The sequence below is a fragment of the Vulpes vulpes genome, chromosome 15, assembly GCF_048418805.1.
Source record: "Vulpes vulpes isolate BD-2025 chromosome 15, VulVul3, whole genome shotgun sequence".
Lineage (NCBI taxonomy): Eukaryota > Metazoa > Chordata > Mammalia > Carnivora > Canidae > Vulpes > Vulpes vulpes.
In genome coordinates, this window is record NC_132794.1 from 42,490,748 (window position 1) to 42,516,080 (window position 25,333).

The 25,333-nt window shown below is 40.2% G+C and overlaps 1 long non-coding RNA gene across 1 annotated transcript in view; it reads right to left on the reverse strand.

The window, feature by feature from the left end:
• Positions 1-2,835: 2,835 nt before the first annotated feature.
• Positions 2,836-25,333, reverse strand: part of LOC112919923 (uncharacterized) — a 185,569-nt gene continuing 163,071 nt past the window's right edge. Inside the window, exons 7-10 of the long non-coding RNA XR_003234985.2 lie at positions 21,161-21,439; positions 16,368-18,113; positions 12,725-12,881; positions 2,836-3,090 (exon numbers count right to left, since the gene is read on the reverse strand). This is a non-coding gene — a long non-coding RNA (uncharacterized lncRNA). The remainder of the gene's footprint in view (positions 3,091-12,724; positions 12,882-16,367; positions 18,114-21,160; positions 21,440-25,333) is intronic.

Below are 25,333 nucleotides of genomic sequence, written 5' to 3' on the forward strand. Positions count from 1 at the left end.
AGCCAGCCAGATGCCCCACAAAATTTAAGTTTTTAATGCTTCAGTTATTAAAGTAGTTCAAGCACAGATCTTCAATCAAAATACAACTGTTGAGCTCTTGCTATGTACCTGGTCCCTAAGGACTTTATAAACATTAACTCATTGCATTTTTACAAAGACTCTGTAACTTGCAGATAGATTTATTCCAGTTTTAGGGGTGACACCTACAAGTCAGCCATTTCTAAAATTTTAGAGTGGCTTGGACTCTAACAGTTTAGAACATTCTTAAATTTTGATCATCTGCTTTCCCACATAAAATTGCTTATTCTTGTTCTGTAAAAAATAATCCCAACCCAGTTGCTCCAAACTTTAAAATATATGGATCTTGTAATTCTTGCCTAAAGAAAACTGTGAGAACATGAAAGGGTAGAGTAGGAAAGAGGGAATGATGGCAGTTAGTGTTTAACATTTTCAAACAGGAAGTAGGATGATGAGCGTGACTTAGTGGAAGAAAAACAAAAATATCAAACCATTATCAAGATATTTGTCCTATGATTTTGGGCAAAAATAAACAAAAGAACCAGTTCCAAATTGGATAATTTTCTCATGTTTCTCTTTCTTTTTTTTCTTTTTTTTTTTTGTTTCTCTTTTTTTAAGTTCTCAAGTTTCTTTGTCTTTCCTTTGCTCTTCACTAATTCTTTTATTTTTACTCACAACTCTCCCTTCTTATTTTTATCTTACCATCACTCTTTCCCTTGTTTTTTTTCCTCTGCTTAAAAAAAGATAAAAAATAAGACAAAATAAAACCTGACTTTTGTGCTCTCCCTTTAAGTGCAATAAAACACAGGTACAAAAATGGAAGGAAGGAACTGGCTGGTTTCATGATCATTTCTTCAATCTTTCATCGTCATTAATTCCTCTTGCTACTGTCTTCTTCCTTACTTTCTCCTTTCCAATATGTCACTTCCTTCTTTTCAATAAATCACTATGGCTAAGATTTAAGGGCACTTCACCACATTCTGATACACTACAGTGGTTTAATTTTCATATCAGTCTAACCCAAATTGATTTCTCATTGACAGAGCTCAGCTGCCACCAACTTACTTGCTGTGTTCAACAAATGGAAACTCTCAGCAAAACCTGTATTATCGTTTATTTCCACAATATTAAACAAGCTGTAATGTAGTGATGTCTCTAATTTTTTAAATAACAACACAATTATTAGGAAAAATTCACAATTAGGAAAACTTCACAATTTTCCAGAGAATGAGGATGGATTTCAAAGTAAGTAATTATTTAGAAACTAACCATCAGGTCTCCAGTAGAGTTTGATCCATTTCTATTCATTTTGTTTGGACATGTTAATATATTATCTACCTTCTTCTCGATGCTCTTATTATTTAAAAAAATAGTGACACTCTTTTATCTTTTAATGGGGTTATGTTAAATGGGTTTATCTATTTTTAACTCCACCGAATAAACAATTACAGCTGTCTGTATGTGTGTCACATTTTATATCTTTCAGAGAACTTTCATGGCATTATCTATCTAATCCTCATTAAAACACTAAACACATGCTGGGCACTGTGATAGGTATTGTGGTCCAGATAAAAATGTTCCACAGCTCCTTCTTTGACATCCTAGGAGAGAGATTATGGGACACATGTAACAATTCCAGACAGACTAATGTATTATGGATTTTAATAATTGTACATATAAGGTACTACATGGACACTGGGTACCTAATTATTAATCATATTTTTCTCTGGTAGTATTTGCCATATTATATTTTAATTTGGTATGTAGTATTAGTCCGTTTCTCCCACTAAATTGTGATAGAGAAGACATGTCATGCACCTCCTGCATTTCCATCATCAAACACAGGGCCTTGAACTTGACAACCAGTTACTCTTCAATGAATGGATGAATAAAAAGGATGGATATCTATAGATATATAGCTACATGGACATTCATTTTATCTGTTATAAATGGGTGTTTAAATATGTAGATATTATATAGATACTATACATTGATTTATATGATATACATAAACACATGTATAAATTATATATACACAATGTATATATATAATATTATTAAACATTATTATATATAATATCTATCTAACATATATATGTTTAAGAATTCCAGGAAAGAGGATCTTTTATGTAATATGAGAAAAGATAGGTTTTTCCACCAATAAAAGTACTATTGTTTTTCTGTTAATACAAAGTCAATATATAATTTGGAAGGGGACAAAGGAAGAGCTATTTGACATAGGATGTAGGTTGCATGGAAAATACCCAGTCAAGTTTCTAACAGGGATTCATTCCTTTCTTTTGCTCTTTGATATGTCATATTTGGAAAAATGTTGGGCTTTATGTAGTTTTACTTCAACAGATGCTGAAAATAAGATGAAGATACTATTCCTTTTTGTGGAAGTGTTGCCTAAAGAACTCTTGTATGGCTTTTTAATCTAGATACAGTAAAATACTTTTCAATGCCAACTTTATTCATGACACATCAATTTGGTTGCAATGTTTACCGTGTTTCTGTTCCTCTAGTTCTGGCCCTTGAGCTCCTAACCTGCACTGATGAGTTTTTCTTGTTCAAGAAGAGGGATGTAATATGGACCTTAATGGGATCAATGAGGACCCCCATGCCATCTCTGAGTGGTTCTTCTTGTTGGTTCTACTAGGATGAGTTTTAGTTATTTTTCTCTTGTTTTCCAGGGACTGGGTACCCTGTGGAAAAATGACATCATCTGCTGGCCCTTCTTATTGACCATGTGCCTACACTGACCCTATCAATTGCCTCTAGCGAAGATCTCTACTCAGCTATCTGCACTGGGCCTACCTGCCATAGACACCTGCTCCCTAGGTGTCAGGAGTCCACTGTGTCTTCCTTGTCGCTTCTCCTTTGGCCTGATTTGTTTCAGGACTCACATCTCCTTTCATAAAACAATCATCATCTGGCCATGATGACCTCCTGTGTGGAACTCTGACTCTCTTTAGATGCTGAACATCTCGATTTTTTCCAAGTGGTTCAACCTTCTCAGTTTTTCTTGCTCAGTGTTGGTTAGGATAATAAGAGAAACTCAGATGCACTCCTCTGTTGGAAAAAGGGAGAGTTAACCAGCTTTTTAGGGTCAGCAAAATGATGACTTATGCAAAAACCATTTAACTGTACTCTGATAAACATGAAGAACATCTCATTTTACCCAGAGATTATTAAGGCCAGGAACTTAGGATCTGGGACAAAATCTCGGAAGGATCCCTTACAGCTCTTGTTTATGATCAGACTCTCCCTTCAATGTATGCATGCATTCCTTGGCTGATAGGTGAAAGTGGGAAAGAGGAGGAAGGTAGTCCTAGCTTATTTCTGTGTTGTTTCTCATTTGTTCACCATTGACCTTTGTACTTTGCTGCATTGTCCCATGTAGATCCTTGATATGCTGAAGGTATCAGTCAAGATCTCAACAAGACCCAGAAGGCACACTTAATAGGGCCTTATTCAGGGAGTTTAACAAAGAGGCTATTTATAAAAGTGTAGACAGTTTCAAGGGAAACCAACAAAGGATAGTGATGTATCCCCAGGGCTAGGAACAGTGGCAATCTTCATCAGCCATTGGCTTAAAGGGATAAAGGAGGGAAAAGCTACTAGAACCCTGAGAGCCATAGCTGTAGTATAGTGTGGGCTATGGCCTTTTCCAGAGGGAAGGTGCTAATGCCAAGCCTTGGTCATGCAAAGAAGGACCTCTGACCTCACCCTGCTTCCTTTTCTTCCCATCCTCCCATCTGCCTCTTGCTGGTGCCTCCCATTAACCGAATCTAACCAGAAAGTAGAGGGGATGGGAGCGGAGATGATGCAAAGTACAGGTCAGCCTCTCTTGGGACAGAGCAAGTTGGGGAGGTTGAAAAGAGCATGCGGGGCTGATGCTGAAAATATCTGGCACATCTACTAATTGATCGTCAACTGAAGTTGCCTCTTTACACAGTAAGAGAGTTTTGATGCACTGAGTGGAACATGTCTTTAAAATCTCTTAGAAGCTTATGTAGCCATGTTTTTCCATGAACACATTTTTTTTTCTATAATAGTCCAATAATATGATAACTAGAGGATTCCCTACAGCCTTATGGTCTCCCTGGATCTCTGGCTTGGAGATTTGTCTCTTAGTCCTTCAGCCCCCAGCATCTTGATCATGTGGAAGTCACTCCCATGGTAGCTGCATTGGTGACAAAACTACAGTTTTCTTTGATGCCCCTTTCCTTTCAGTGATGGATATCAAACAACAAACCAAATTCCTTTCTTTTTGTCTAGAGATTAACCTTCCTTATGCAACAGGTCTGATAAATATTGGAAGCCATAGAGGGTTTTCTCCCTTTTCTCTCACCTTAACACACACACACACACACACACACACACACACACACACACACTTGTGGAGAATATAAAAAAGCAGAGCCTTGATCTTCAGAGAGAGAAACAGATTCTCTGGATGCAAACTGAGAGATTGCTGAATTGAGTGGCAGGAGACCCCCCTAGATAATAGCCTCTTCTGAGCTGGCACAGTTTTATGATTCAGCATTTCTTCTGGAGATAATTCAGTGAACTCATACACACCAGATCCTAAAGGGCTAGAGAAATGTGCTATTGAGCTCTGGATATAGGCTCTGAAACTAATGCAAGCGTGGGGAACAATATTGAAAGCAAAGGATATCACTATTTTTTGGTGCATAAAATACTTAAATTCTGTCTCAACAGGGAGTAGGGAGTGTCTATACTTTTCTAAAGGAGAGGCTTGGAGATGGTGCCCTCTACTTTCCATTGTGCTACAGTCTCTCGCCACAGTTGTAAAGGAGCTATAGCAGGGCTGCTTGGCCCCCCTGTAGACATCTGCATCTGGGGGAAACCTGAGGTGGGTGTGGCCACCCAGTGCATGTGGGGACATACCTACAAACTTCAGGAAGAGTCTGATTAAACCATGGAGGGGAGATTAGCACCAGTGCTGATGCCTAGGCAGGGGTTCTGCTGAGAAATGCTTTGTAACCTGCTCTCATCCTGAGAGCTTTGAGAACCTGTCTTCCCAGACTGAGCAACATGTAAAGTTCTTGCACCATGAAATCCTGGGGACTATAGCATGTGCTAAGCACCATGTTTTCTATGGCTCTGACAACTAATGTTTTTTGTACTCTTGGTCTGTGGGGTTTTGTGTTCATTTCTTTTAGACTTAACCAACTCACTTGGTTTGCTCGAGACTTTACCAGTTTTAGCACTGGAAGTCTGGTGTTCCAGAAATCCCTTCATTGTTCACCCAAATTGGAATCTTGTGACTGTGAGAGATGTGTGTGTCGGAGGCGAGGGGTGCTGGACTGTGGGTGTCACATACCTGAGAGTCAGAACCCACAAAGGTCAGATCTCCTCTAGGGGTGTGGCTGCAATATCATGTCCTTCTTTACCAGATTCCCAGGGACCATAAACTGGATATATTTACTCCTGTCCCACAGAGCACTTTGAGTGGTTGTTGTTGAGGTCCAAGTGTAATAGTATATGTTAAAGCTTTTTGGAGATTATAAAGCACTATGCAGACATAATTACTTTGATTGCATCATGTTTTCCTTATTGACTATCCCTGATGCTGAGCATATGTGGATCTTTCAACTTTGGGAGAGAGAAGGAGCTAATAAGTATTATTAATTTAGTATATTAAGTAATAATTTAATACATTTATTAACAATTTAATGTATTAAAAATAATATTAAGTACCTCCTGTGTCTGCTGAACATTATGCTAAGTATTTTATATACATCATTGCTTTTTTAATCCCTCTAAAAATTCTGTGAAGTAGTTATTGCCCCTAAAGTTAATTTCCTTAATACAAGAGTCCGTTCTCTTTTGGTGTGGACTCAGTGCTGATGAAAGCAGGTAAGCCAATATAAATAAGTTACTTGGGCTGGCTCTCAGAATTGGCCTGCTATTTGGCATATGAACATAAATTCTCTGTGAAGACCTCTAGCTCATCAGCCCTTGGATAGGTTGAAGCCCAACCTGCTCTTGGTGGCCTTGCTCAAACCTTGAGGTTTGCAGGTCTAATTTAGAGCCATCTTGAGCCATTTGGCACAATCTAACATCCTGAAAGGCATAGGAGTATGGGCTTAACTCCATTGTATTATGCACATTTGAAAGCTCATATATCTTTCCGTGGTAACTAAGAGTTTTCATATGTCAACAGAGTTGTTGTATAGATGTGAAAAAAATAATTTTCTGAAATACGTGTTATATACAATACATAAAATATACAACCTATTTTCATATTTCATTCAATTTTTATTTATTTATGATCAAGTTATTATTTCATCCAAGCATTCGTTTTTATTTCCCATTGGATTAAATGTATTTTTAAAATTCAGAAGTGAAGTTCATTTCTTACCAACTCACCCTTTACCTGTTAGATTTATTAAAGCCCATAGATTATCAATGATGCATTTGATATAATAATTAAATCATGATGTTAAACCAGTTTCCACCAACAAGAGATGTTGTTTTCTCAGGGCACTTGGATCCTATGTTCAAGGCACCGCTTGCTCAAAGAGGGAATCTGAAGGAAGATCTTTTACTTCGTGACAGTAACTAAGTTTGAATTATGTTATCCAAAGGAGAAATTTCTCTCCATTAGTCAAAGTGCCCAGAGCTTTCAAAGAAACCAATTTTCCATATATTTAAGACTCTTGTGTATACATTTAGTACCTTTCGATGAAATTTCTTACCCACAAAAAGTAGTAAAAAAAAAATTGCTGTATTTCCTCCTAAATGTTGTTAAAACACCTTCTTAGGAAATGGATTATGAGTCTGGGCCAAAACTTTGTTTCAGGCTAGTCACAAGGGATAAAACCTTTAAGTGTGCCAATTCAAGATTCTCTTTAGGGATTTTATAAGAAAAGTGAATGGTTGATTATTGTTAAACTGGGTACAAGAAAAAATATGTCTGGTTAAAGATTATTAGGCTGGCCAGCCAGCTGGGTGGGTAACCCTGGCTTCCCAGAAGTCCTTAATCTTATTTAGGTCTATCAGAAAATTGCTCAAGCATTTTAACAGCAACACCAATTACATCCCAAAGGAGGTTGTGAATTTTATCATCCAAAAAAGTTCTGCCCTAGACCAGGTTTGGGACAATTTTTATTCTCAATGTAAATATAATTTCTGTGCCAAAGCATTATCATCAGTTTTTTCTTCTAAAGTAATGATTTTTTTTCCCTTAAAATTTGATTTCTGGTGGTTAGCCCTTTTGGAATCAAACTATTTATTACCTTAAAAGAGTATTGTAAACCTCGAAAAACAAGAAAGCTAGACAAATGCAACACTTTGGAGAAACAGTAAGATTTCATAACAAAAATAACATTAATGTAAGCTACCGATGTAATTTGAAAACAAGCTAGCAGTGTCTAGATCTACCTACCAATTTATAAGAAGTATCTTACAAATTGTATAGTAAACTATACCCTTAAGGAGTAGTAATATCCAAACCATGGGAAATTCTACAAGATTCCAAATAGTTTCTTCAATAAGCACATTGCAGGGATGGAAGGGGGAGGGATAGAGGGAAGAGGGAACCTATAAAAAAACACTGAAAAGACTTACCAATCAATTACAACATGTAGATCTTATTTGCATTCTGATTCAAACATACCACAAAATAAAATATTGACATTCATAAAGCAGTTGAAAATTTCAACTAAAGCAGTTGAAAATTTCAACTCTTACTGGAAAATGTAATGATATTAAGGGATTATTAATTTTTAAATCGCAACAATGGTCATGAGTTTATATAAAATCAACTTTGTGGTTTAGAAATACACAGTGAAAAGTTTGCAGATGAAATATATGTCTAAGATTTGCTTCAAAATAATACAAGAGGAAGAGAAGTGGGTGGGGAATAGATGAAATATGATCAGCCTGAGTTGGCAGTTACTGAAGCTAGGGGATAGGTATATAAAAGGTCATCACACTCTGCCTACTTTTTGCATATGTTAGAAACTCTCTTTAATAGAAGGTTTAAATAAAACAATGACAACAGGACTGATTCGCCAAGCTGTCAGTTCTTTCATTGCTTTCCTGGCTAAACTCCTAGTCTAGAGCCTACCGCTAGTTGAGCCCTTTTCACAAAAAAGGCAGGTTGGGGGGGCAGCAATGCCAATTATGGCAGATGTATAGAAGTCATGCCCTAATATAATGTCAGTGAAAACCCATACTTTAGGGCATAACATAAGAGAATGAAATCATAGCTAGACACATAGAAATTATTGGCATGTGGGGCACCTGGGTGGCTCTGTTGGTTGAGTCTTTAGCTCAGGTTATGATCTGAGGGTCCTGGGATTGAGCCCCATACCAGGCTCTGTGCTCAGCATAGAGTCTGTTTCTCCCTCTCCTTCTGCCTGTTGCTCCCCTTGCTTTTACACTCTTTCTCTGTCTCTCTCTCTCTCTGTCAAATAAAATCTTTAAAAACAATGGTTGTCATTCTGTGCATTGTAGTGAAGGGGTAGCACTCATATCTCTCTTAGGTATTTCCTAAATTCCTATTGCCTTTTTTTTTTTTGAGAGAGAGAGAGAGAGAGAGAGCACATGAGCACATGAGTGCATGAGTGGAGAGAGGGACAGAAAGAGAGGGAGAATCGTAAGCATGCTCCATGCCCAGCATTGAGTTCAATGCAGGGCTTGATCTCACGACCCTGAGATCATGACCTGAGCTGAAATCAACAGTCAGACGCTTAACTGACTGAGCTACCCAGGTGCCCCTACTTTCTATTTTTTAATTTAAAAACTTGATGGGGTTTCTTGATTGTGTATAAAGAGAAGGGAAACAAGTGAGAGAGAGTATGGTCCCAAGTCTGGCCAGAGACAGAACGGCTCTTACTTAATTTAAGAGGTACTGGGCCACTTATAGGAAGTAATTAGGATTCCGAATCAAATGCTGGACAGATGTTACCAAAATGAGGACCTTTTCTAGAAAGTTGATTAGCATTCACCTTCTGACAGAGCATGTGGAACCGTCTTCAACTAGGCTTTTATATATTCGCCTCCCTCCTGGCTTCTTTCTTGTAACTTCTCCTTCTTCCTCCATTGCACTCTCTTTTTCCTTATCTATTTCTTCTTTTCCATCAATGTTTCTCCCAAGAAAGAAATCTTAGTTTTGGCTTGCAGTAAGCTTGAAATAAAACTCCAACGTATCTTAAAGTCAATTTGTCTGAGAACTTAGTTTTTAGTTTGTCACATGAAAAGAACTAAATTGTTCATTGGCACATAATAAAAAAAACAGGAATTTTGGAGTTTCAAGTTCAGCCACTCATGGTATGTAGTTGGAACCTTGTGGAGGAAAAGATGGAGAGAGGAGCCCAACAGCAAGGCCAGAGATGGAGACTCTGGAGGGATGCAACCAAGGAGAAATTCTTTTGCCTAACATTCAACTTGATTTCCTTTTCTGAGCTGTGTTATTATGACTTTTATCAGCAAATGACAGCAAATGACAAACCCATCTTTCTAATGGCATAGGGCAAAAACCTTGCTTTTTCTTGTTTTTAATACAGATTTTATTTATGCATTTATTTGAGAGAGAAAGAGAGAGCAGGGGGAGGGGCAGAGGGAGAGGGAGAGAGGGAATCCCAAGCAGACTCCGCGCTCAGTGTGGAGCCCAATGTGGGGCTCAATCTCACGACCCTGAGACCGTGACCTGAGCTGAAATCAAGAGTCAGACACCTGACTGACTGAGCCATCCAGGCACCCCAAAACCTTGGTTTTATTCTTGCTTCCTCTCATTCTTTTACATCTACATTTGATTCATCTGCAAAGCCTGTTGGCAGACCTTCACTATATATCCATAACCTATGTATGCTCCTTACCACCACACTGCAGGACAGTGGTTCCAGTCACCAGCTCTAACCTGTATAGTTGTAATAGCTTCCAAATTCATCATCCAGATTCTACCTTTGCCCCTCTCAGTCTCCTCCCACCCAAGGAGCCAGACAGATAATCCTTCTAAAGCAAGTCAGGTTCTAGGACTCCTCTACTCCAAAGCCTGCATAGCTTCCCAACTCATTCTGAGTAAAAGTCAACCATCACACTGACCTACTGGCCTGCCCAACCCATGTCCAACCCCTCTGATCACATTTTGGCTCTTCCCTCATTTATTCCCATTGTAGTCACATTGGCCTCAGCCTGTTCCTCCATCAAGGGCTGTGCATTTGCTGCTCCCTCTGCCTGGGACATCCTTCCCCAGATATGGGCATGGCCCTCTCCAGCACCTCCTCTACTCAATATAAAGGCTCCTCACTGAAGCCTGCTTGGATTAGATATTTTAAAAATCGACTTTCCTCCTAGCGCTCTGCTTCCATTTTCTCTGCTTTATTTTTCTCTGCACACTTATTGTTACCAGACATACTCTATAGTGTCTTATTTATTGTACCTGTTGTCTGAGTGTTTTCCCTGGAATGTAGGTTCTGCCTGGACAAAGATTTTTGTCTCTTTTGTGTGCCATTGAATCCCTGGAGCCCAAACAGGGATAGTAGGAACTCAATAAATAATTGTTAAATGAATGAATTCTCCAAACTAACGAAATCTGGCATGTACAACATTCTTACATGAATAGGAGCTTTGGGGAATGGGGCAAAGTGGCTGAGTGCAGAGGAAACAGGGCAATGGTTTTGAGGGCCAAGATACTGAGCTGGTAATGCCAAATGCTTAGTGGCAAAAGACATTTCAAGTGAGGGGTGACAATGGAACATGAGGCCCCAAGAAGGACACTTGTTAACCTATCATCCAGACAAAATCTGGTATCTCCCCTTCTAGTAATCTTTCAACCCAGACAACACCATTTTCAAGGTTGTCTGCCACTCCCGGACATAGAAGGAGGGCCTGGATTCAGTCCTTCAGGGGTTTCACCCAGATTCTATGATGATACTCTGAAGTATCTGGGGGTGCCTATGTACCCAGGAGGAATATTGACGATGCTAAGGCCTGGCTGGAAGCTTGCCAGAGGACTCAGTGAGGTCCCTGGCATGTCTATGTCTGTGTGTGTTGGTGTAGAAGTCTGGGAGGTGGGATGGGCAGAGAAGAAAAATCACCTTTTAGCTCAAGGCAGCACTGGTCTGGAACCCAAATGAGATTTGTAGGAAGATCACCTCGGGATCTCTAGCAAACCGCCTGCAAGAGTGGAGATGAGCTGCTAGATAGCCAAGAGGCACAACTGGGGTTTGCCAAGCTTGAAGAGAAATAGGGGTCAAGCTGCAAACAGTAGGAACAGCAGACCTTAGTCAGGCAACAGCAACTAGGTGGATAAATGTAAGGTCCTGCAGACCAGGGAGCTAGGGGACGTCATGCTTGAGACTCCTGACTCCACCTGCCACGAGACTGCAAAGTTTTATGATGACAGCTCAACACTGTATATATTCATGTATTCAGATGCTATCTTGCAGAGGAGCCAGGAAGTGAGGTGGAAGACAGAGGAATCACCAAGTACCTTTATCTAGAAAGGTGGAACATTAAACAAAGAGATTCTAAATAGTTGCATTGTGCCAAGGTTTAAACCAGATTGGGCTTTTAGGTTTTTTTTTTTTTTCTCCTTGCTACTCAACAGTTGAAAGCTGACAAAAGATGTTTGTCTAATTGCCTAAGAATACCAATTTTCTTTTTACACATCTAAAAAGAAGAGTAGGTAAATTATAACCTCATAATATGTACGTGATTGTTGATGTACAACAATCAACAAACTATAAACCCTGTGTGTAGTTTGTTATTATAGTTAGTTATAGTTAGTTATTATATTTAAAAGCTTCTGGCTTTTTTGGAACATTTTAAAGAGGGTGGGATGTAGCCCCAAATAGATTTAGGCTTGAGCCTGGCCCTTGCATTCTGTACCCTCCGTGTAGGAACTTGAGTGAGTTACTTAACACGTCTGAGTCATGGCTGTCTGTAAAATGGATTTAATACTGCTTTTTGTTTCTTTAGATTTTATTTATTTATCCATGAGAGACACACAGAGAGAGCCAAAAACAGGCAGAGGGAGAAGTATGCTCCCCATGGATGGCTCGATGTGGGACTTCATCCCAAGACAGCCTGAGCCAAAGGTAGACACTCAACTACTGAACCACCCAGGTGCCCTGGGCATTAATACTGCTGACCAGGGTCTTATTCTGAAATTAAATGGCATCTGAATGTAGAGTTGCCCAATACAGGGCTTGTCATGTGGTAAATACTCAACAAATGTCAATTTTCTTTTCTTCCCATGCTGAATAATTTGCACATTGACAAATGACAAATTGTCTCCTAGTTAATTTACTACAATTAACTACCAATAAGTTGATCTTAGTGTTTGATGGGATCATCCAGATTAAAATATTGATAAGTGAAGACATGTTTTTTATTTTAATCCAGTTCTATCCATGACCTGTGTCTCTGTGACTCTTCCTCTGTACCCAGTTATGACTAAAGGTACGGAAGACAGCTCAGCCATTTGTGTCAATGATTATTCATAAAGCACAGGGGGTTGGTGCGTGGGAAGGGAGAGCACTGGTCACTCTGTCTATCCACTTAATTTCCTCTGTCTCTCACCACAGGGTGAAACGAGACTTTCCTCAAATCCCTTTGCACTACATCCAATCTCAGGCTTACAGTGGGAGTATAACTACAGAGCAAGGGACTTTGGGTTCAATGGCCACATTCTTGGGGTCCTTCTGAGGTCTCCCCAACTACCTACCTCAACCAGATGGGAACTCAGGGCAAATAGCTGCTTACAGCTGCTGGTGGGGCATTTTCCACAGGAAGCTGATATTTTCCATGGACATGATTTGACTTTCTTCTTGCTTTAGGTGACACCTCCTGAATAAGGCAGAGCTCCTGTGGTGTCCCCCTGTCTGAGACAAAACATTTAGCTTTTGTTTCAACTCACCCAAGCAACTCAAAGCACAAGAGCTAACGATTGAAAGATGAGGGGAAGAGGATTTAACAAATCATTTGCTAGATATACATATATGTATTTATATAAATATTTACTTATATTTATTAAAAAATATTTTTAATATATATTTTATTATATATATTTTAAGTAGGCTACACACCCAGTGGGGAGCCCAACATGGAGTTTGAACTCATGATCCTGAGATTGAAACCTGAGCTGAGATCCAGAGTCAGACACTTAACTGACCGAGCCTCCTAGGCATCCCTGCACAATATTTTTAAATGACATTTTCTACTCCATGAAAATAGGATTCCTTAGAACCTCATAAAATAGATATAAATACACGTTGTTGGATTGTTGGGTCTGGCCTCTCCTGGGCTGTACTTTATGTGGTATTATCTGGTAACTAATGGGTATGGGGCAGTGGTGAGTGAGCAAAGAGAGGAGAGGTTAAATCTCCCATCTGCATTCTATTTTATTTTGCAAAAGATAAAATGAAAATCTGCTTTATTTTCAGGTCAAGGCTCTGTGCTTTCTTCCTGACAAATGACTGAGGCAGTTTGAGCAGAAACAAGTTTGGCATTTGACTCTCTGGATTTCCTCCATCTGTTTTTATCTTCTCTTTAGTCCCTTGGAGCTTAGGACTGTCTGTCTGGTCCTGAGGAGATTGTGAGCTGGACCCCATCCCTCATGGATCCCAGGCACCTGCTTTGCTCTGCCCTGCCCTTAGTCTGTGCACACTGATGGTGTTCATGATTCCGTTTGTTGTCCCCAGAGGATGATCTCCCTTTGGAGATATGAGTGGAAACCATTAGCCCCAGGGGGCTTGCTGGGGGTAAGGAAACTGAAGTCAGTGAGTGGGTGAGAGGGAAAAGAGACATAATGCTTGAAAATGTGATAAAGTGATAGGATGTTAGATCAAGTTGGAGCACTAGAGCCAGGGAAGGCGGAACCTGGAACCTGTTACAGCCATACGTGGGTTTGGCTGGAGCTTGGTCTCTGTAGGTTAACCTGTGTACAGGTAACCGTGTGCTCTGATCTGCTCGGCATGCTGCTGGTTTATGCCTGTTGCTCAGAGCAATTACCCAAAATACCCCCTTTTACTCTCAAAAGGGTCCTGATTTGGATGATCAATTACATTGTCAGCCTACATACTCACCTCACTAGATATCCCATCAGCATTCCAAGAGGGTGCTGTGCTTGTCAGAACAGTAAAACATGAACATAAAGCTTCTAAAATACCAAGAAACTAGTCTAGAACAGGGCAAGAGTTTTCCTTGAGAGGCAGTAGGCTTCCTAGTTCCGACCATGTGTTTAATTTTAATCATATCCAGATTTCTTTTGATCCTTTTCTTTCTTCTTTCCTTCTGGCTAAAAAGGGTGGTTTTTAAAATCAGTATGATACTGTGAGCTGCTTTTTTACTAAAACGCATATTTAATTATTTCTCTGTTAATGGAGAGTCAGAATGCCTCCAGTCTATGGCCATTACAAACAGCACATGGACATGGATTCTTCTGGATTACCATATTTGTTTCTTCATCTATAAGTGAATAAATTGTAGGGTTTGGTGGGGGGATTAAATGAGATAATGCTTATAAAAGCACTAAATATAGTACCTGGTACAGAGTAAATGTTCAATAAAATTGGCTGTCATTTTTTTTTTTTAAAGATTTTATTTATTTGTGAAAGACAGAGAGAGAGGCGGAGACACAGGCAGAAGGAAAAGCAGGCTCCCTGCAGGGAGCCCGATGTGGGACTCCATCCCAGGACCCTAGGATCATGCCCTGAGCCAAAGGCAGATGCTCAACCACCGAGCCACCCAGGTGTTCCAGCTGTCATTATTATTTAAATATTGGTTTCATAAATTATTTTTTCCTTCTCTCAGAGAGATTTATCCCTGGGCCTTTTGACTAGTGGAAATGATGATACTATGCCCTTTCAAGGTCATAGGCAGGACCATGGCATGGCTACATGAAGTGCCCTCCTAAAGCTTCGCTCAGAACTTCACTGAGGGTTCCCAGTGAGGCCCCCAAATTTCATGTGGTCTACGCTCCCCTTCAGCTCCCAATTTCAAAGTGGCTCTGATGATTTATTCATTTCTGCAGGGGCCAAAATACATTTAAATGTTGTCATCGAGATGTTAGACTTTTCTTTCATCTCTAGAGTATAAACTTCAAAACACCTACAGAAGTGGGTGTGAGGGGTCGTGGGATGAATGTGCTCCTTGCAAAGGCTACTGAGCAGAATGAGACAGGAGGAGCACAACTGCCACTCCTGTGACAGGAGGTTTGTTTGGAGCGACTCCTGTAGAGACCAGCGTGGGAAGTGGCAGGGTAAAGAGCTGCCTCAACTTTCATGTTTGGAATATGTTCTTCAGATGTTCGTCCCAGTCAGAAGTTATCAGTATGACAAAGGGACAGCTGTCTGACCTCAAAGAAAGGTGACCTCCTGTCCCCTGATACCTCTCTGCAGCCCAGGGCTTCCAAAAGGAGCCATCTCTGGATGCAAACTGATTTTCTCTCTGCTGTTTTTTTTTTTTTTTAAAGCTTTGAACAATATGGCAAAAGATAAAAAAGGAAGCTTTTGCTCCAAATGAACAAGGTTCCCTAGAAGAGAAAAGAACTAAAAAGCTTCTCTGCCACCTGTCCTGGTAAGGCACAGAGAGGACTTCACGTGAGAAAACTTATCAAATAAAACAACTCTGCTTGTCAGAATTTTCTCTCTAGATCCCACTCCACAGAGGCACATCCTGTTGGGTCTCTCCGCTGGCCCAAACTAGAAAGCAACAAGACAAAGCAGAGTAGATAGGACTGAGGGTTTACAGAGTTATTAAAAACTAAAAGGAAGATTCTGGTTCTACCCAACAAAGAAACTGGAAATATGTCAGGAGACAGAGCGGGGGGAAGAGGAAAAATGACTTATACATGTTTAATTCTGCCTATATCCAGCAGACTTACAAAATTAAGAAAATGAAAATATAGAGTGCATTTTAACAAAAACAGTTTAGTATGTGGTTACCACGTGCCTACTTAGTGCAAAGCCTCTATTTTTCAGAGCCCTGGGAGTGATAGAAGCCACTGTTACAGACTGAATGTTGTGTCTCCCCAAAAGTTCATAGGCTAAAATCTTAACCCTAATGTGATTTTATTAGGAATTGCGGCTTTGGGGAGATAATTAAGCCATGAAGGTGAGCCATCATGGATGACATTAGTGCCCTGGGTGGCTCAGTCAGTTAAGTGGCTGCCTTTGGCTCAGGGCATGATCCTAGGGTCCTGGGATGGAGTCCCTCGTTGGGCTCTCTGCTCACTGGGGTGTCTGCTTCTCCCTCTCCCTCTGCCACTCCCCCTGCTTGTGTGCACTTTCTGTCTCTCAAATAAATAAATTATACACACACACACACACGCACACACACATTCTTAAAGAAGAGACACAAGAGCTTACTTCCTCTCTCTCCACATGTGAATGCACAGCAAGAGGACAGTCATCTGCAACCCAGGATAAAGGTTTTCACCAGACACTGGATATGCTGGCACCTTGATCTTTGACTTCTAGCTTCCAAAACTGTGAGAAATAAATATTTGTCATTTCAGCAGTCCATGGTAATTCATTAGAGTAGCCCAAACTAAGACAGCATAAATGAATTAAATCTACTGACACTCACAACAGAAATTTCATTTTGGCCTTGATTTTAATTTTCGTTTTAATCTTCTTCTCAACCAGAGACTCTAATAAAAGTAAATCAAACCACTCAGTTTCAGAAATTTTCTTTCCTGTCTCTGTGGTGTCTCTAAGGTATGAAAGTGGCTATTGACAAACAGGAGGAAAGGGAGAAGCCACAAGACTCGTTTGACCAGATCGTAGGTACCTGTGTAAAGTGGGAGTGACACAAGCTCACCATGAGAGAGACACAACAAATCGGGCTCTTAGCCTTACCTTTGTGTGAAGGGCGATGGAGACCAACGTGGTAGGGGCCAGGCACTGGGATTGTTGCAGTGCAAATCTGTACTTCATCCTCACCACAGCCCCATGAAGTGGAAATTTGTATCTTTGTTTTACAGAAGAAACTAGGGTTCTAAGTATCATGGTCAAAGTCACATGTCTGGAAGCGGTGGGACCAATATTTGAACAAAGAGGAGCCAGTGTATTTGCTGTGTGGTGAAGACACATATTTCTATGTAATTTGAACTGACAGACAGTCCTGAAAGGTTCTGTAGAGTGAGAGCCTGAAGTGGTGCCCCCATCAAACCAAGCCACAGGCCCGCTGGCATTATAGTTTAGGAATCAGCAAAGGACTAGCTCTGTTAGGCAGGAATGAAGGAGAGAACAGAGGCTGCTGAGAGACAGGTGGAGGTGCAGTGATTACAGCTATAGATGCATCAGTCCCCCTCCCATATCCACTAATGAAAATTGCCAGCAATTTTTTTAGAGCTCCCCATGTGATTCTGCTGTGCAAGAGCTGAGCATCCTGGCCTTACATAAGTAGGATTCTGTTCCTTGCCATCTCACAATCCCTCACTCCTACTGGCCCCTTGTCCTTTCTCCTATATAGCTTACTGCCTTTCCTAAGCATAAAAATTCAGCAGGTGATTCAGGAGCAAGATAACAAAGAGCAGGGGAATGCAAAGAAGGAATCTGTTGTGATGGCTTATCTCCTCCCAGACCAACTAAACTGACATTTTTGCAGATATTTTTGTTCAACACTATCAGAGTTTGCTGCAGGAATGTCACACCTCTCCTCTTGGGTATTTGCAAAGAAGCTATATTGCCACCTACTAGCAGGACTCTGTCTTCTTGGAACATTTTTCAGAAAATCTCGACTGATCCTTAGTGCTTTGGAAATGTGAGTTTGTTATTTTATTTTTTTAAGATTTATTCATTTAAGAGAGAGAGAGCACATGGGTAAGGGGAGTGGCACAGGGAAAGGAAGAGAGAATCTCAAGCAAACTCCACCCTTGGAGCCTGACTTGGGGCTCCATCTCGAGACTTTGAGATCACAACCTGAGCTGAAACCAAGAGTCTGATGCTCAACTGACCTTGCCACCCAGGTGCTCTGGGAATTTGTCTTTTTTTTAAAAAAAATTTGATAATAAGTGCAGTGAAGTATCAAGTCTGACCTCAAGGTGAGTGTAGAGGGGTAGAGTGTATACTTGCCATGTTGCTGGTACTTGGGCAAAACATATTTAACAGCTGCAAAGAAACAAATAGGAGAGGGTTAGAAGGTCATAAGTAAACATAAGCTATTAGTGGTTTTGTCCCTTTCATTGCTTCTATCAATTAAAAAAATCCTTTCAAGCACAAAAACCTTTTTTTTTTTTTTTTTTGGTAGGATTAAAGTATAGCAGCCACATTCCAAACAAGGCATTCTAAAATAATAAGAATAAACACAGCAAAACATAAACCATTAGAAAACCACCCTTGCCACCCATACTTTGCTTTGAATTGAATCATTTGGGGGATGATTAGGCAGTTTGTAAATTTTCCAGATCTTTGTTGTGTTGGGCTGTGGAACAGAAAATGATTTATCCAAGTCAAGACCAGTATAGGTCTTACAGTAAAGGATCCTTCAGCTTTTAAAGATAAGAGGTTGGGAGTAGAAGAGAGTAGTTGGTATATTTTGCTATCCATCAGAAATGGTGGCAAAATTCTCATTAGTAAGGGAAGTTGAAAAATTTGAATTTTCAATTTTCAAAAGTGAAGTGTGATTTCAATTTCTAGTGTTTTGTCAAATACTTGGTGAACATACCAATGAGGATAAGGGATAAATTCATTTAAATTCATTTAAAATATTCATAGAACATTTCCTCTATGCTAAGCACTTTGTTCAGCACTGATGGTAATATAGCCCACACCTTCATGGTCTAGTTTATTCTTTTCATGCTTCATTCTTTAGGACAATATTCAGTTATGTTTTTCAGAACCTGCCTTCTACACTTGAGTTTGTTCTATCACTTATGGCCTGATACAGAACTACTAATGGCTCTGATGATGCCCCACTCCAACCATCTATCCAGGTATACACCAGCTTTGCCAATCTAATGATATGACTGATGTTCCTGTTCAGAATACTGAATCTGGGGTTTAAGATAGAATTTTCCATCCTGAAGAAGAGCTTAAATCATAATTAGGTCTCCTCTGTAGTCAAAACAAAACAAAATTAAAATCAACCTATGAGGTTGTCAAAGTCCATGTTAATAGTGCTATAGAATGTCAAATTTACATTAGTCACGTCACTGTTGTGATTCATGGCCTATGAAATTTATACGTAAATTTCAAATAAAAAAAAAAAAAACCCAAGTTCCTGCCACGTAAAGCTAAGAAATAATAAGAAATTGAACCAAAGCGTATCTGGAAAAACTAACCTGCTGACTTTGAGGATCCACAACTAACACTGAGCCAGAGAGGCTGGTGTGATATTTCAACATGCTACAAAGATAGTCACACTAATATTTGGGAGGGGTGCATGGGTATGGGTGGAAGGAGGAGCGGACTGAAGGTTAGGGAGAATGGAGAACATCAATTATAGTCCTTCATCAAGTCAAAGGAAGCCAAACAGAATCCAGGGCCACTTTTCCAACCTCATGCTGTCAACTTAAAAGAGATTTGCCTTGTCAGTATTTCAAAAACATTGTCTAATTTGGTGGGTTATTTATTTATTTCTTGGATTTATGGATCAACTTTTCTCCAGACAGACTCTCCACTAACATTTAAACATGATTTAGATCTCCTCTGCCTGTCATCAACGACTACCTCAAAAGAGAGCTGTGTTGTCCTGCTGTGTGATAACAATGGTGTTTGCAGTCCCATCTAATACACACATTTGTTGTTGCATATTAATTTATCTTTTTTTGAAGAAAGGAGACTTACAACAATTTTCAGAGGGACACAATGTGTTCTTTCTTGCCCTGTATTATGTCTTTCCCTGTGTTCCCTGCTCAGCCTCTTGGGGGAGGTTATTTTCCTTTCTTATCATCTGTGTTTTCTTTGCAGCCTTTCTGGTTATTCATCTGGGCTGTTTTCTATCTTACAAACCTTCAAATTACTCACAAATTCAACCTTCTCCGGTCACAATTTTGAAATCACAAATTAAATGGTTTTGTCAGCTCAACAGACTCTCTTCACTTGAAAAAAAAAAAAAAAAGGAGGAATAATAGGCATCTGGAGGAGAGTTTTACATCTTGGGAAAAAAGAGTAGGCTTTTCCCAAAGGTATCATGGGATTTAGTGGAGACAATACACCACAGAACTGGCCAAATTCGCATCCTCCCATATCTTAAATATTAATAATTAGATGGCCAAAGCCATCCTAATTATTTCTATGTGTTTATGCATGTTTGTAGGTCCAGGGAGAGCCATTCATTGGTTAGGGGACCTGCAACAGCCACAGAACTCTGCTCTGCTGCGTGGGTGTTGTAGCCAGTGGTAAGACTCTTTCTTGATAATGATTTCCCTCTCCTCTTCACAGAAGGTAACCTTCTCCAGGGACTCTTCTAGAATAATGGAGACTTCTAGATGTCTAGACTTCTGGGACATTCTGTGGTTTGGTTACCCATCTATAAATTAAATATTATGTGTGCTCAAGTGTGGGAGAGAATTGTCACTGCACTGCCTGATGCTTAACTTTCATTTTCTTTACTAGTTTTACTGGAGAATCTTGGGGAAAACAGGAAACTCCAGCAGGGAGCCACCTGCTGTGCGAAAATGTCAGTCCTTACTTCTCCTAGATGGGAAGCCTGGGCTGTCCAGGGCCTCTGCAAGCCTTCTGGCACCAAGCCTTCTGTGTCCCTCCTAGTAGCCCATATGTTCAGGCTGAAATTGAAAGTGGGCAGAATCAGTAGAACAAAGTCAACAGAAGCTGATTCCTTAATAAATGGAAATATGGGATGTGGTTTTTGGTTTTATATCCCTAGCACCTAGCATAGTGCCTGGGATGGAATAGATACTTAAAAATTGTTGGCTAAATGGTCAAATGAATCTGAATGACTGCTTTAAATGGCATTGCCAATGAAGACTGTTGGCTTGACTGCCTTGCTTCACAAAGATGGCCTTCTGAGAGAATCCTAGGCCTCATTAATTATCTAGTCAGTTAACAAATACTAGTGATGGCAAAATGAATTTAAATGAGAAAATGTAAAAAAAATTTTAAAAACCCACAAATACTAGTGAGCACCTCCTATATGTCATTGAGCACTTTATTTGAAATTACCTGGTTTGTTTCTATTCTCCACCCCTACCTACCTGGGCCTAGAATGCAAGCTCCAAGACAGCAGTGATATTGCCTGCTTCGTCCATGGCTGTTATCTTTAGATCCTGGAATGGTACTTAGGGGCAGAGAGGAGTCCTCAAAACATAATAGGCCTTTCTGCTGGCTAGTATTCCCTGACTTGCAAATGGCTCCAAATCATTCCATGTACTGAAACTGAGTGGCAGCTTGGGGTGGTGGCTCTTGTGTTAGGCTTGGGATCTTCTGTCACAGGCCAGTCCTCATCTGCTGATCAGCATAGCATCCCATACCAGCTGATTGGAATAGAGCAGATATACAAATTCTCGAGTTCATATTTCCTCAAAGTTCAGTTTTTAAGATAGAGAGTCTAGCATTCCTTTATTTTAGTCATTTCTGTTCGTATCGTATTTCATAAAAATCCATAAAATGTTCAAAGGTGCAACTTCCCTCTAGTAGAAAAATGCTTGACTAGGGTCTTTGACAAAACCGTTTTCTCTGTGCTGCTGAGTTAGGATGGGTCTCATAAACCTCCCAGACTTCAGGCTAGAAAAAAATGACTTCTAGAGTGCAGGCTGCCTGCAAGATTTCCTGAGGCCCCTGGAACGTCCTTTATTTTATAGTTGCTTCCTGAGTCCCAATTATGAACCTACTTTCCATAACAGAGGGGCAGAAGCTAAGAGGGAGAAAGATATTTGCATGGAATGCCACAGTTCACAAGGTTATTTCGTATGCTATCTTTTTAAAATTTACACATTAAAGTGTGAAAAGTGTGTTATCCCAGTTTTAAAGATGCGGAAGTAGAGGCTTACGGAGGTTAAGTAACCCATTGACCATTGTGTTAGTTAGGTCAGGTCTCTTAGATTATGACCCTACATGTCTTTCCTATGCTATGCCATAAATGAATGTCCAGAATTTCCTAGGTTTTTTGTTGGTTTGTTTCCTGCTTACTTCCTTGTGGATAGTATTGTTCCCCAAGCTTGGTTAGCTGGTTCACATCTTTAGGCCCATATATAATGTTGTGTCCTCTGCCTACAAGACCTTGTTCTCTCCTTTGTTAATTTGTTTAGATAACTCCTACTTACCCCCCAAACCTGAGCTCAAGGCATTAGAGCACAGGGCTAAAAGTCAGCCTCAGAGTCACACTGTCTGGGTGCAAATCTGGGTGCTGCCATTTATTCTCTGTTAGAGCTCATGCTTAACCTCTCAGTCTTTGGTTTTCCCATCTGTATGATGGTGAGGATTTTAATGCTTCTCTTCAAGGACTGGTAAGTAAAGGACTGTAAACACCACATTGCTTAAAGAGTATTCAGTTTGTCGTTGCTCCTACCCAGTTTAGAGTCACCTGCTTCTCTAAAATTGCCTCTTGATCATCTTGAGGTTTCCAATTATAAATCACCCCTCCCCAGAAAGGTGGGGGGGGGGGGGAGGAGGAGGGAAGAGAGTAAAGAAGAGCATGGAACACATAGAGAAAAACATCAGCTATGGAGAAGACTGCCAGTTGAAGGGAAAGAAGGAAATTATTAAGATAAATGTATCAGTGTAGTTCTGGGAGGGATTGGGGAGAAAGGGGGAGAGAAATATCTAAAAATGACACTGCCTGTCCTGGCAGACACATCCTGGCTTCGAAGGATCTGCTGTGTATCCAAGAACCAGCACAGGGGTCTGGAACCTAACTCAGCAGTTCTGAGGGAGAAGGGAAATATGAAAAGAGCTGGCTTGGGAAAGAAGGAGGATGACAGGAATCATCTTTGTATAAATCCAAGTGGCAGTTGGGATGTATTTATGTTTTAAGGAATTATGTGGGTTTTTTTTTTTTTAAAGAAAGGACAACAAGTTTTTTATACACTTTTTTTGCTTAGCAACAAGACCCACAGAAGGCATGTGATCAGCCAGGATGTCTGTTGCTCAGCTCATTAAAATATTAAGTGAAACCTTGATGACAATCACATAGCACAAGCCTTTCTGTCTGCCAAAGTGTGCCTTTCAGTGCAGAACAAAGTAGGTCGAAAGTTTGTTTTGTTATTTGATTGTTTGCTTTTATCTTTGGCTTTTGATGAAGTTTCCTTTTAGTAGGTAAAATGGTTGTCAGCTTTGGTGGAGATCATTTGAAGGCAGGGACACTTCAATGACTTAGAAGTCTACTTCTGGATGACAAAGAAAGGCTCCCTAAGCTTTTCTCTGGGATGTCATCCATTCATCCAACAAAGATTTTTCCAGACCTCTGTGTGCTAGGCCTCACGCTGTAGGTTGGAAATACAGTATTGAACAAGATAGATACCAACCCCATCCTCCTAATGATACTCATGGCTCCTACTCAAGTCTATCTATCTGGGTGATACCTCATGTTCAAAACTCTCTCCCAATCACATAAAATGTACGCCTCTTAAGACTTCCTCTGTCAGGCTCTGCTATGAGAAACGAAGGTTGATAGCCACTGAGGTACTGATGGGAAAGAGCAGTTATGTAAGTCACCTCCCTGGGCATTTGTGCCTGGAATATATAAAAGTACACTCCTGGCAATACACAAAGCTTTAACACACAGGATTGATTTCTGTTAGTGGGGCTTTAGGCACATAAGCTTTCTTTTACGTGACACTCCTGTGGGCATACCCCTATCATGATGGTTCTAATGTAGAGTCAACATTTTTTGAGTGCTTATCAAGTACCAAGAAGTGTGCTAAACAATTTCAATGAACAAATTCATTTCATCTTTAAATTCTCTAAGGTGTGAAGAACTGCAAGGGATGTGATTTTTTTGCTCTCGTGGCAAGCTTTTGAGCGCTGGTGAAAGACACAAGCCTCCTGGGTCAGAGACAAAGGACTTTATTACTCTCGACTCAGCCCACAGCATGAGCATCAGCATATTTGTGGAGTTCTGGCCCTGAAGTGCCATGGGGATGCCAGCACACACAGGGACTGTCTTGTAGGAGAAGAGCCCTGAGCTTCGAGCTTCGTAAACCTAAATCTTTTATAATAGGCAGTAAGTATGCCTGCCCTTTGCTCTGAGGAAGACACTATTTCGAATTCTCCAAGGCCGCTTGCTATACAAAATTCTTAAGAAGGTTGCCTAGAACCAAGGGTAGTCAGTGTCTTCCTAAGATAGATAACAATACAAGAGACTTATGGGGAATTAGGCCCCCAAAACAGACACTGCGAATATCTTAACATTACACTGACTAATCTGAGGTGTGGAGAGGTTAAGCGACTTGCCTAAGGTCACTAAGGTCAGTAAACTAGTACATGTACAACTAGCATTTGAGGGACTTAGACTGATTACAGAGCCCTTGCTCTGCACAAGTAGTGTTTTGGTTTACATCACCTGAAAGCTCAATCTGTGGGCTTGTTTAGGAGGCATTAGAGTAGGTGCTACGAGTGAAACTTATCTGGGTGGCACTCCTACCTGCCTATTAATCTTCACGTTTTAAGCCATTATGTCCCTGAACTGAATCCGATGCAGACAAGAGTTTTGTGTTACAAAGAGGTTAACCACCTCTACCGCACAATGTTGTACACAGTAATTTTTTATCTCATTATGGCTTTACATCTCTCATTTCTAAAACTTCCCTTAATTACCCAATCTGTACTTATACAACTTTTGGGTAACACTAAACAGGGAATGCAACGAAGACACATTTATTTCCTTGAGGATAATGTTGGCAGTTATTATATACTTATGTAACCAGGTGAATAACACCAACTGAAGCTGAGTTGAAAAGTGATAATTTTGGTAATTTTCACTAGAAATATAATACATGGGTGGTTATGTATTTATCTTCAGAATTTTACTTATTTACATATTAGCACACTGAGCAGAGTTTTTAGAGACCACTTTGGCCTCATAATATTCATGCAGCAAATCTAAATAGCATAGCCTGCTTGGTTGTCACACCAAGATACTTTATGTCTTACTCTCCCACTCCGAATCTCTTAAGCCAAGTGGAGATGTTATGAAAGATAGAATAAAAGGAGACAAAGAGCAGAGCTGAGATTTGCCACTCGTGAGCTGTGCAAGCATAAGCCAGACACTTTTAGCCTCAGTTTCCTAGTCCGTTAAATGGGGGTGGGGTACCTGATGTAGTTTTTTTTCTCCCCTAGTACTAACCGGAATATGATTCGAAGCTATTAAACTCTATTGGCAAGCCAGTACCTAGAACTGAGTTATTCCTTTATGTTTGTAGTCAGGAACA